Genomic DNA, 12,131 nt, shown 5'->3' with positions numbered 1-12,131 from the left:
TTAATTGGGGCAAGCGCCAGGCCAGGTATTCCCCACAGCCGGTCCTCCTCGGGGTCGAGACCCCATTCCGAGTCTGAATCTAAGAGGGGTTCAAATGTGATGTTAAGGTCACCCGCAATGATCACATCCCTCTCATTCGAGATTGCTTCTATAAGGCTGACCAAAATGTCCAGAACCCGCGACCTTTTCCCCTTGGTCCCTCTAAGATATAAATTGTGAATGTCAAGTTCGCCCATAAGTCCCAGGGTTAGCCTAACTAGTTGGATGTCAGGGGACCCCGTGGGTATCTCGCTAGCCCTGGGAAATTGGTCCTGCCGAGCCCAGATGGTTAGGCCACCCATAGGGCGTCCTTTAGGACCCTTGATGGCTGAGTCATGAAAATTCAAGTATCCCAGCAGAAACTGGGGCTCACTGGACCAAGTTTCCTGGAAAAGGCAAACGTCATAAGTACTGGTGAATTCATCCCATTCAGGAGAGTCCATCTTTGCCTTCAGACCAGCTAGATTCCAAGAAATCAATGTACCTTGCCCTTGGCCTGACGGGGTACCTTGATAAGCAGCAATAAAACTTTCCTCATGTGGCCTCTCGTACGCCCTATGCGATCCCGGTGTTGAGTCCCTATGTGGGGTGGACATCCCAGATGGAACCAGGGAAACAACATCAGGTCCACCAAAGAGCTCACTTCCAGCTACGGTGACGTCCTTAAGAATTAGTGATTTCAACTCTCTCTTCCCCGGTCAATACTGGGCGTCTAGGTTAATCAGACCCTTGCAGTGATCAACATAATGAGAGGGTGAGATAATAGGCCCGGGGTTCAATCCACTCGTCATCCAGTCCTGTCTAGTTATACCCTCATAGTTATGGGACAGATTGTTAAAATGATGTAAATCATGCACCTCTATCCCCGATCGGGACCCAAGGAATGCGTGGTCACAAATAAACCTCGGTATCCGCCTGTCCACAAAATTTACAATAATGGAATCACCCAAAACATCTTTAGGTCTAGAGCCCACCCAGCTTACCCTTCTAACAAATAGAATCCTCCCATTCATATTGTAGGGGATTGGTCTGTTCTTGTTTAACCAATGACTCACTTTGTTTTTAAGTTCTTGGAAGGATTCAGGTTTGCTACCTAGTAATTCAGGAACACCAGTTAACACTACTACATAAGGAAGGGATTCAGGTGGAAGGTGAATATGGGCCAGGGGGAGTTTAGGGGGATTTTTGTGAGTGTCTAAATTTACAACTTCTCTCTCTCCCATGCCTTCCTTAGTGGGATTACCCCTGGATAGGTTGCTTGTCCCTCCCTCCCTCCTGAAAGTTTGGTTAGTATTCACCTGAGTCTTTAAAGGACCAGAACCTGGACCTATGTTTGTTGTCACAGGAAGTTTAACGATAGGGACCGGTACAGAGGTCAAAGGCTTTTCGGGGGGTAGACAATTGGGTTTAACAATATCTTTTATAGACAATTTAACAACATTTTTCAGTGAACAAAAATAGTCAAGAATCGTTTGTTCCAAACGTTCAATTTTATCGCTGACTAATTTTACCTTTTCTAAGAGAGGGAGTATTAGTGATCGAACCACCTGCTCGATCTGAGGGATCATGTCACCACAGTAAGGCAGAACAGGGACACTTTTGCTGCCTTCATCCATGATCAGGCAGTCATCGGGAGATGGAGCGTCGGGCTTAGCCGCGCTTTTTGTTAGTTTTGACATTTTCGCCTGCCTAACGCCTTGAGCATCCCCCCCACATTTCCTCTTAGGGTTAACAGGTCTTGATGTTTTGTTGCCAACCCTTGTCTGGGGGAAGGTAGCTTTGGGGTTTAATGAACCCACGCCTGCCACGGCAGGGGCACCATTAGTAAAGCCATTGTCCTCCTTAGACCTCGTGCTATCTGGTGGTGTATTGGGATTTGTCTCAGTGTCTTCAAGCTGGGGCGGATCACCGCAACCGTGCCCTCCTATCCTGTTTGGGGATTTAACCAGGGCCAGTGTGCCAATAGATGAACGCCTGGCATACATTGGTTCTGTTGAAAGGCGCACTCGGTAATAGCAATTTCGTGTTCTAATACCGAAACGGCTCTGGTAATGAATTGGTCCAGAGTACCAGACACTGTTGCTGACCCCACTATTCGCTTCCCTTTCCCTGTCATTTTGCCACAATACGCAGGTTTACACAATAATTAGCAGACTAGAATGTTAAACAAACCCAGGAGCAATAATCAAAAAATGCCACAACGTCTTACTGAATCACTGTTTGTTAAAGGGGTGGCCCAGCCCAGCCTTGTCCAGCCCCGGACGGCCACAGACGGCCCGCCCTTTGCCCGGGCTTCGCCCCGGTCTGTGCCCCGCTCGCGTCCCGCTCTCGCGTAGGTGGGCGTGTCTCAAATAGTAATGGGGGAGGGATCGGGAAGAGGCCCCCAGCTGCAGGCAATGTTCGCTGCGCAAGGTCCGCTGGTCCTCGCAGTCCCGATATCAGATTTGGCAGTAAAACAAACCCTCGTCCCTCAGTGACACCCGGTCTGCTCCTCCAAGCCAGGGAAAGTAACTGCAAGTACAAAGAAAATGTCCAAGCTTACGAGCGGCTCCCGCGAAGCGGGGGCCGCGAAGCGTTATATTCCGTAGGTGGGAGGGAACGGGAAGAGGCCCCCAGCTGCAGGCAATGTTCGCTGCGCAAGGTCCGCTGGTCCTCGCAGTCCCGATATCAGATTTGGCAGTAAAACAAACCCTCGTCCCTCAGTGACACCCAGTCTGCTCCTCCAAGCCAGGGAAAGTAACTGCAAGTACAAAGAAAATGTCCAAGCTTACGAGCGGCTCCCGCGAAGCGGGGGCCGCGAGGGGTTATATTCCGTAGGTGGGAGGGAACGGGAAGAGGCCCCCAGCTGAAGGCAATGTTCGCTGCGCAAGGTTCGCTGGTCCTCGCAGTCCCGATATCAGATTTGGCAGTAAAACAAACCCTCGTCCCTCAGTGACACCCGGTCTGCTCCTCCAAGCCAGGGAAAGTAACTTCTGGAAACTCCGAACAAAACCAAACTCCGAGCTCTAGACCAGTCCCTCGCTACCAACTCTATAGAAAGTAGGCATTTTCTTGTCTAACCATTCAAACCTGCCTCTGCTAGGCTGTGTGTATTCCTTTGTCTGGAATTTGAGTGACAGGGCTGGGGAATTCCAGGAGACAGGGTGAGGTGCCCCAGTGGTGAATAGAGAGATCTGCCTCTAGATGGGTGGGAGGAGTTGCACCATGGACCTGATTAGGGCTGTGCCTGCCTTCCACAATGCTGGCTCCCCCTCCTGGGGAGCGGCTGATGTCTCTGCCCTGCACAGTGAATGAAGAGAAGGAATCCTGTCAACAAAGTGCTCCAGGGCTGTACTTGCCTTCCACAATGCTGGCTCCACCTCCTGTGGGGCATCTAATGTTTCTGCCCTGCACTGTGAAAGGAAAGGAGAAGTCTGGTAAACAGAGTGCTCGGGAACTGGTTTGGACTGGGTGATGGCCCCTCTGCCTTCAGAGGACAAAGGATTTCTGGGTATAAATATTGGGACCCTGATCCCAAGAAATTACATCACTTTGGGAAAACAAGAAGAACCTCTGCTGAGGGAGGAACCAGAAGAAGCTGAGGAGGAAACTATCCCTGAACCTGGTGGATTGGCCTGCAGTGGTTGCCTTACTGCCAAAGAGAGGAGAAAGGAACTTTGTGTGTACTTTTGTTCAACTTGTGAACGATCTCCAAGGGCTTGGAATAGAGCTTGCCTCCTGCTGAAGTCTCAGGAACAACAGACTTCACCCCCCAGCTCCCCAGAGTTCTTTGGAAGTGCCTGCTGTTGTTGTTGGGCCTTCTGCGGGACTGCGTGTCGCAAGGAGCTGGAAGCGCGACTCAAGAAGGAGAAGCGTGCTGCCGTCCGAGCTGTTGTCGTCGCATCGCGTAAAGTGTGCCGCCGCTGCAGCATCGCATCGAGCGGAAGCGTTTCGCATCATCTAGGAAGTGTCTCGCAACGCCGAAGGAGTGTGTCGCCATCGCAGCCATCATAGCTGACGCATTGCACCGCATCAAGAGAAGAGTCTCACATCGAGGAAGAAGCGTGTCGCCATCGCAGCCATCGTAGTTGTCGCATTGCACCGCATCAAGAAAAGCGCCTCGCATCCACGGAAAAGCGTGCCGCCGTCGGAGCTGCTGTCGTTGCATCGCGTAAAGGGGTGTCGCCGCTGCAACATCGCATTGAGCGGAAGCGTCTCGCAAACGTCGGAGAAGAGTGCCGCTGCCAAGGCAGCTGTCGTCGCATCGCGTAAAGGGTGACGCCGCTGCAGCTGAAGAATCGAGTCCAGTCTTCTCGCAACATCGGAGAAGCGTGCCGCATCTGGAAGGTCTTCACGTCTTTATTTCTTTGCACCAAAAACTTCATCGCATCAACACCGTTGCAACACTTTTGTTGCCCTGCGTGTCGCATCTCAAAGGTACATTGACATAAAGTGTTGCATTTAAGAACTTAAGAGAACTAAGCCAAATCCTACCATCTAAAGTAACAGTATTGTGTGTTTTTGCCGTTTAATGGTCTTGTGGAAAATCTATATAAAGAATCCTTACTTTTGATATAAAACCTGTGTGGTGTCCATTTGTAGTGTTGTCACTTGGTTAATGTATGTGTTCACAAATGCTTTACACACTGCCTCTGAGATAGCCTGTCTGCTCATGCCAAGCTACCAAGGGAGTGAGCAGGGATTATTCTAGGAGTGTACCCCCCTACCCTGACTAGAGGAGAGGGTCCCTATTTGTCACAATCGCATACCTGTGCCAACTAGAGACCCCCAAGTCTAACACTGAGCCAGTTCAGCAGGCCATGCCATGCGGCAGTCTCTCGCAGACCTTCCAGCGGCACCCTTTTGACGTGCCAGTGGCTCAGCTCTACCTCATTGCAATCCGGGGTGGCACTGCACGCATCAAGGAGCTGTAGAAATTGAATGGACACATAGCTCAGTACCTAAGCCCACCTGCCACCACGCTGGCCATGCCCTAGACTGCAAAATCTTAACTCTATGTGAAAATCCTGCATTTATTATAAAAAGTCATATACACCCTCAAAGTCACATACACCCTCAAACAAAAAACTAATAGGTGTAAAAATGAACATATATCTGTGTCCAGCTAAATCACAGCAGAACAGTGGAAGGGCTGAAGTTTAAATACCATTAAATCCACCTTCTGTTCTAATGACAATTCTTCTGCAGACAGCTCCACAGGACAGTGACCTGCGCTGGACTTCACCTGAGAGGATTAAAAGAGGTAGTGTGATAGTGATTGAAGAGGTAACCAATCAGAGGTTGTATAAAGCTGATCAGGCTGAGCCAAGTGAGCACACACTGCATAGATGCCTGGACAATATCTGTTAGAGACTGAGAGAGTTCTGCCTCCGTCTGCACCTGTTCAGTAGAATTACTGCCACACGTGAAAACGGGAATCGAAGAAAGAAGATCGTAATTTGTGAATATATTGTGAATTCCATTGCTTTCATATTAATTCATCCTACATCATGACCCTGCAACAAAACACACATTTACATTGGTAAGCGCTCGGGAGAACAAGTCGAAATGCAGTGGATGGATATGATAAATACATTCTTGCCTGCATGTGTGCCCTGTTTGTTGACATTTATTTGATTCGCACTTTCAATTCATATGATAACCAAGACTCTCTGGGGGATATTCACAAGGATCTATCGGCAAGTTAACGGCACATTGTGGCAGCCAAAGTTGTGATAAACTTATCGCCCCAATCACAAGCTGGTGTTAACAGCCCAAAGCACCAGTTTACCCATGAAAGCAGCCGCAAAAAACATTGCCACAGATGACCCCCGCAACTATCGCTAATGAGATGCAGAGTAGTCGCTCCCGTGCCAAAAGCCGCAACAACATCACACCACAACATTGACAATGACCATCCAGTACTGCGATAAGAACACAAAACAGGTGATAAGGCGCGTTAGCAGGAGAAAAATAACACCTGCTCTGACCTGGACCAAAAGGGAGCACAGCCCACAGCCACATCGGAAGAGAAACAGATGCCATGGAGCCACTGGCCATGCGGCCCGGACACCCAAGAGGGCCACAACACCCACCACCACCACCCCAGGACCCCAACCCCCACCCGGAACACCCCACAGACCACCACAGAGGCAGCGCAGCCAAAGACAGCAGACGCTCAGGACACGGGCCAGCCACACAGACCCAACACCTGACAATGTCATTGCCCACTACAGGCACAAAAGGACAACCATCGTACGCATCCTGACCAACAACGCCCAACAGGCCGACGGCACTAACACAGCAGACAACCAACATCCCACCCCACACAAAGCTGCTGGCTGTGCTGCACCTGTTAGCCCCTGGCAGCCCCAACCAACACCCGCCAGAGTCGGAGGAGTCACACAGCCAGCCACATCCAAGTCCCTTACACCTGTCCTGAACATCACCATCAGCCTGATACCCCAGTCCCTATACCTCCAACACAATGTGCAGGATCCGCTGGACACCAAACAAGGACCATACACCATAGCTGGATGCACACACATGTTGGGAGCAATCCACAGCACACATGTCATACCTGTGCCCCCTGGTGACACAGCACACAATCACCGCAACAGAAAGCACACGTCTCACATCAATGTGCAGGCAACAACCGAACACTGTGGAACCTCCACCAATGTCGCCTCCAAATACCCAGCCAGTGTGCATGGTCCCTACATCCTCTGACAATCCATCAGCAACCAGCGTTCCCAGGATGGCACCAAGGGAAATGCACAGCCCCTTGGCAAGTTACAGATGAACACCCCACTCACCTCAACTCCACAACCATGCAACTCACAACTCTGGCAATGCACACGTCACAAAATCACAACCAACATGCAAAATAACATGCACACACAACAGACACGAAAGAACAACTCACAATGGTAACTTGGGCAAGCTGTGAACATGAGCCATCAATGGCATGGCACCTCAGCCACACACTGGCCCAATGCGGGGAGAGGTAGCAACCAGGCATGTGTGAAGGAAGCAGGAAAACCATGATTGGGAATGTACACAATTGCAAGAGTGGCGGAGATGTGCTGGACAGACCGCAGTATGCCAAACACACCCATATCCATGGCAAGATACACCGCTGGTGCATGGAGTGTAGTGGACAGTGGACGCAACCATGTCACCCCAGCCAGCAGGGGATTTCGCAGAAATGTTGCCTGTTATGCCCCCCAATAAGAGTGAGCGGAGTGGGATAGTCTGGCGTGTGCATGGCCAGCGTAGGGGTGTGAATAGAAAGCACGTAGCCCTGGGTGTAGTCCTCTTCCGGAAAGCCCAACGTCTCTGCCAGGGCGGTGTCTCTCACCATGCCATGAGGCCAATGCTGTCCACGTGAGCTGAGTTGCCTGCGATCCTGTGCGCCTGCCGTACCCTGGCCTGCTGGACCCCAAACCCGTCAGGTCCGCCCCTGTGCAACCAGGCCACACTGATCACCTTCCGACACGGCATGTGTCAAGGAGGGCCCACCATGTGCCTGTGCAAGCTCCAAGCCCAAGGCCCGCGACCTTGGCAGCCTCTAAGACCATCACACCCTCCACGACATGGGCCCGCTTTAGTCCTTTCTCGTTGACGTACTCTACTGCCGCCTCCGGCCTACACTACGGTCAAGTAGGTCACACATTTGGAACTGAGTCTTGATTACACCATGGCAGTGAACATTATTTAAGGCAGAGTTCATGTCACTATACTCCCTTCAATGTGGTGCCACCAAGTCTGTGCATAGCATTACAACCACATGTGTCTGTGGGCCTACAGGGAATACTGCCCTCGGCCAACGCTGTGCAAGAGTAGGTCACAGAATTGGAACTGAACATTGATTATTCAAAGGCAGAATACATATCATCGCATGCAAGGCGAGGGGTAAGAGGATGATGCCTTGCAGTCCAGAGGGAATAGGATCATCGTTACAGAGGTGATCGAAAACTACAGACAACTGCCCTGGTGTCACTAACTCTGTGCATCGCGAGACAACGACAGGTGGGTGTGGGCCACTGCTGACCTCCGGCCTACACTGCGGTCCAGTAGGTCACAGAGTCTTGATTTAGCGATGGCGAAGTACATATCAGTGTACTGGCATCATCGCAGACTGCATCCCCTCTCAGCACCGGTGCCACTAAGTCTGTTCCCCGACTTTCATGGACACTCTCTGGTCATACATTTGTAGCGTCTGAGTCTATGGACTAGGGGCTAGTTTACATCCTCATGTAGGTGATACTGAATTGGTGGTGAAAACGAGGCTGTCGCTTTCCACTCCACCATTTGCTGCTTCCGGATAACATCAGACCTTCCTCATCATGCCCTGGAGGACACCTTCCTCTGTCCCCTGCAAGCCTCCGCCACATTCACCTTCGACATCGATGAGGACCCGCTCACTGCACATGGATCTACCTCAGTGCACCGGAAGTCACCGTCCCGTGGCAGGGTGCCTTTGCGGGCTGCTGTGCATCCAGGGCCACTAACTCTGTGCTGGTCAGGTCCGGGACCCCTTCTTCTGAGATATTGGAGGGCCTCTGAGGCGATGGCCTCAGGGTCATCGACTCCATGTGTCTGTGGCCCTGTGCTGTCTGCTGCCTCCTGTCTCAACTGCGGTCCACCAGGGCTCACACACCAAATTGAGTCCTGACCGGCCCGGACGTCGCATCACCACAGGTGGCATACGCCACCACCGCCAGGACCACCTCCAACCGCCATCTGCCAGTGTCGAAACGGTGGTCCTGACAGACTTATAGAGTTGCTCACACCTGTCGTGAATGCCATCATCAGACTGATACCGTGCTCGGCACTCCATGCCATCGTACGTTACTGATTGAGTTTTGTGCTGTGGAGAAGTTGCGCAGCGATGTCACATCAAGCAGTGTGGGAGACCTGGGACGTTGATTAGGAAGATGATGCAGGTGTAACACACCCCACTGCATTTGCATCAGGAATATCAAGAAGGGACACAATTCAAATCTTTTTCTTCACATGGGCACGCTCAGCTGTAGTGCCCAGACCTCAGTGCGCTGCAACTCACAGACACTTCTGTTTGCTCATTGTGTGCCCTCTGGACTTGCTCAGGCTACCTCCATGATGCTCCGCAGTTGTCCCTGTGATGCTGGTGTTGTCTGTTTACGTATTCATTGTGTTAACTGTTGTATTTGTTGCCAGCACCAACAACTCCCTGACTGCTGGCTTGCACCCACCCCACACACATCCAGCACAGGAGTCACTGTACATGTGGCCCTGCCAATAAAGGGGCCGGGCGCACGTGCCCATAGCCATTCAACATCATGTCTGTGTGTGTCCCCGTGGTCTTGTTGTCTGCATCGGGCCCAGGGCCCTGCAACATTACCTTGTGCTGTCTACAACAGATGCAGGCATGTCACAGCAGGCATTGGGTTTGAGCTTGGACATGTAGGTTTGACGTCACCCACTCAATTCATAAGGGGAGTGGCCTGGGCTGTCGTACGCGGGGCCAATGTGGGTGTGTGACTGATATGTGTGTGCCCCTGGGCTTGATTGTGTACTGTGAATTTGCATCTGCATGTGTCCCTATGGCAGTGTGGGTCTCCTTTGTGGGGTGTAGGTGATCCCTGAAGGGTAATAGACATCAATTTTTGTGATCTAGTTCGCCTTCCATGGGTTGGGACCCCACCCACACCTGTTTGGCCACCTCCTTTTGGCGTGCTGACACATGGCATTGGGGTGCCATGTGTGGGTGGGTGAAGTGTCGTGAGCCAGCTGTGCTTGCGGGTGCTTCCTGCTGTGTGGTCTGTTGCAGGCTCTCCTCTGAGTAGCTTGGCTGCACGGGTCCTAGTGGTGGGTTGCGTGGGATGTCCATGGGCTGTTGTAGGGCATCGGTGTCGAAGGTGTGGTGGTCCTCTCCGGCATCACAGATGTGTTGTCTTCTGTGCTCTGCTGGAGGTGTTGTGTGCCCCTCTGCAATGTGAAGGGGAGATGCATGTTGACATTGTGTTGACACGTATGTTGGAGCATTGTTCTGGATTATATGCAGATTGTATGACAATGTACATTGTGACTGTTTGGAAGGTGCTGACTACTGCTGCGGGACAGTGTACATTTGGACTACATGACAGATGTGAGGTTGTATGCATACATTTCGATTTCACGGTTTCCTGCTCTGTCAGATGTAGTAGGCATGTTTCTGTGAAGGTGCAGAGCCAGTTGTGTGCTCTGTTCTGCAGTGTCGGACTTTCAGAATTGTACCACGTTGTCATCAATGTGGGTGTGCTGTTCCTGCTATGTGTGTGTGCTGCAGTGTGCCAAGGAGATGAGGGACATGATCCAGGGTAATTGTGGGTGTGCAGTGTGCTATACTTGATTGTGCATGTCTGCCATTGTGTCCATCTCCCCCTGTCCCCCCAGTCCCTGGTAGTTACTCACCCTGTTGATGTTGTGTCAGGTCCTCTCGAGCTGTGTCCGTACTCCCTACTCCTTGCACTGTCTCCAAACTTTTGACAGTGACCTCAGTTTCCTCCAGATCCTCCTGCGGCGCAGGACTGCCACCTCCAGTCACCGTTGCAGCCTGCCTCCGATGCATTCCAGGTGGTCTACTTGTGGGTCAGTTGCTTGTAGTGTTCTGTCACCTCCGTGACGCTGATCTGGTTTTGCTGCGGACTGCATCCCGTCTTCCTCTCCCTCTTCTCCACGGCCGCCCCAGTTGTTCCTTGCTGGTGGTCTGTGGGGTTTGTGGGGTTCGCGTTGGCCTGTGCGCTGGGTCAGGGTGCATCCATGTTGCTACATGCTTTGGCTTGTTTTTGGTGTGTTGTTTCTGTAGTTTTTATGGTGTATTTTCCCACCAGACGCTTGGGATTTGCAAGACTGTGGCTGTTTTTCACTACTTTTTGTACCTTGATTGGCCTCTTCGCATGATTTTTTGTGTTTGCGTTTCACATTTTTGTGGCGTGGCAGTGATTTTGCCGCGGCCATTTGCCATGTTATCTGGTGACTATCGCATGCTACCGCCGCGTTGGGAATACTTGGTTGGCACGGCGTAATTTTCCCATGATAGGCTGCGATGTTGAGAGTTGCGTTAAGCTACTCTTGCGGTAGTTATCACACGTTCTTGTGAATATATCCCTCTGTGTTCCCATAAGAAGACACAATCATGCATGGATAATATGTTAATCGTGGGATGCATCATTACTATGTGAACTTCAATACGACACATTTGCTGCAATAGGACAAAGAATCAGAAACAGATCCGTTGTTGTATATCTTTTACCTGTGGACCATAAGAGGAGCAATGGAATTACAGGATAGAAATGTGTCATGTATGGAGGTTAGCAACCACATTTGAGTGTGGAGGAGTGTGCACACAATGTGATGACATCACATGGAAAGTGTCCACACAGGGAGAGAGATGCGCCAAGGAGGCTGCGGAATATGGGCACCGTCAGTGGAATCTTGGGCACTGATGGAGCAATGCAAATAGATCATGGCAGACAGGCTAGACTGTGGTCACCAGGGAGCCATTATAGACAGGGAAACTAAATAAGAATAAGATTGAGAGAATCCTTAATTCAAATTACCACACATAATCAGCGTTGACAGATGATAGTAATTGTTTGACTTGAGTAGATCAAATAGGTAACTACTATTCTCACACGCTATAGTGTAGTTTAATAGATTTTTCAATATAAAACAGTTGATAACAAATAATCAATTTTATGTTCTCAAGCTCTACAATTTAGAGGCATTTGTTGGCTGACCAATACACGGCACACAGTAGCGCTGGAATATGCGAATTGAACCAATGTGTGACCCCTTTAAGTAAGTGTTTGCCTGTGGGCATACAACGGAGACATACGTTGTTTACAGTCTTTGAAAATTGTTGTAATAGGATAAAAAACAGAGCACACAGAATATGCAATGTATTTTTTTGTCTGTGTGTAATTAACAAAAGTGGAGTAGACCATTCTTTCTCTACTTTGAATTACGAGAGATTGAAATTCAGATGTTGATTCTGTTGAACAGTTCAGCATATTATGCATGTGCTGTTCAGCATTTACCCTTCTTGAGCTATTTTAGGTTAATTCCATTATTATTGTATTCATATT

This window comes from Triturus cristatus, chromosome 4_1, assembly GCF_964204655.1.
Source record: "Triturus cristatus chromosome 4_1, aTriCri1.1, whole genome shotgun sequence".
NCBI lineage: Eukaryota > Metazoa > Chordata > Amphibia > Caudata > Salamandridae > Triturus > Triturus cristatus.
This window is presented reverse-complemented; position numbering follows the sequence as displayed.